Here is a 1,962-nt window from a genome sequence, read left to right on the forward strand (position 1 = left end):
CTAATCATCTGAGGTTCCCGATCATGCTGGAATAGGAGTCACCATCCTTTTGCGTCTGTCACCACGCCCAGCACTCGCGAGTTTGAAGCTCGTCACAGTCATTCAATCATTGAATCCTACTTGGAATACCACAGACAAGGTTTAGACTTTCCGGATTCTCTTGAATGCCGCCATCATTCTAGCTTACACCACTTTTGGCATCTCACTTTATCCATTGAGGTTCAGAATGATTGGCATCTATAGGAACTTAGAATTCAGATAGTGTTATTGATTATCCTAGTTCAGTATGATGATTCTTGAACACAGCTTCTTTATGAGTCTTGGCCGTGGCCTTAAGCACTCTGTTTTCCAGTATTACCACCGGATACATAAATGCCACAGACACATAATTGGGTGAACCTTTTCAGATTGTGACTCAGCTTTGCTAAAGTCCCCAATTAGAGGTGTCCAGGGATCTTAAGCACACTCTTTTTTTGCTTTGGACCTTGACTTTAACCGCTTAGTCTCAAGTTTTCACTTGACACCTTCACGCCACAAGCACATGGTTAGGGACAGTTTGGTTTAGCCGCTTAGGCCAGGATTTTATTCCTTTAGGCCCTCCTATCCACTGATGCTCAAAGCCTTGGGATCCTTTTTATTTGCCCTTGCCTTTTGGTTTTAAGGGTTATTGGCTTTTTGCTCTTGCCTCTTGGTTTTAAAAGCTTTTGTCTTTTTCTGCTTGCTTTTTCTCTTAGGATGCCGACTTGTTGGATGGGGTTTGTTAGAACTTCCCAACCTCTTCTTTGAATTTCATGTCGGATCTCTGGATACTCCTTTCTTTTGAGTTTGAAAGGGACCTCGGGGATCACCTTCTTCTTGGCCACAACATCATAGAAGTGGTCTTGATGGGCTTTGGAGATGAACCTTTCCATCTCCCATGACTCGAAGGTGGAAGCTTTTGTCTTCCCTTTCCCTTTTCTAGAGGATTCTTCGATCTTAGGTGCCATCAATGGTAATGGAAAAACAAAAAGCTTATGCTTTTACCACACCAAACTTAGAATTTTGCTCACCCTCGAGCAAGAGAAGAAAGAATAGATGAAGAAGAAGAAGAAATAGAGGAGAGGGAGAAGGGGTTGTGTTTCGGCCAAGAAGAGAAGAGAGGGTTGTGTTTCGGCCAAGAATGGAAGGCTTTATATAGGGAAGGGAGGGGGGGTTAAGGTTCGGCCATTTAGGGTGGTTTTGGGTGGGAAATTGATTTTGAATTTTGAAGGTAGGTGGAGTTTATGAGGTAGGTTTATGGGGAAGAGTGGATGGATGTGAGTGGTGAAGAGGTGATGGAGAAGAGAGATTGAGGTGATTGGTGAAGGGTTTTGGGGAAGAGTGTTTATGGGATTGTGTGAAAGAGGGGTGAGAAGAAGTGAGTGGAGGTAGGTGGGGATCCTGTGGGGTCCACAGATCCTTAGGTGATCCTGTGGGGTCCACAGATCCTGAGGTGTTCAAGGATTTACAACCTTGCACCAAATTGGGCATGCAAAATGCCCTTGCACACAACTCTGGGCGTTCAGCGCCAGGTTGGTGCTTGTTCTGGGCGTTGAATGCCCATTTGTAGCCTATTTCTGGCGTTGAACGCCAGAACCATGCTTGTTCTGGGCGTTTAGCGCCAGCTCTCCTCCAGGGTGCATTTCTGGCGTTCAGCACCAGAACCATGCTCTGTTCTGGCGTTGAACGCCCAAAACATGCTTCTTACTGGCGTTTAAACGCCAGTAAGGTCTTCCTCCAGGGTGTGATTTTTCTTCTGCTGTTTTTGATTCCTTTTTCAATTTTTATATTTATTTTGTGACTCCACATGATCATGAACCTAATAAAACATGAAAAACAAAAATAAAATTAGATAATTAAACATTGGGTTGCCTCCCAACAAGCGCTTCTTTAATGTCAATAGCTTGACAGTGGGCTCTCATGGAGCCTCACAGATGTGCAGAG

Source organism: Arachis ipaensis, chromosome B03 (genome assembly GCF_000816755.2).
Source record: "Arachis ipaensis cultivar K30076 chromosome B03, Araip1.1, whole genome shotgun sequence".
Lineage (NCBI taxonomy): Eukaryota > Viridiplantae > Streptophyta > Magnoliopsida > Fabales > Fabaceae > Arachis > Arachis ipaensis.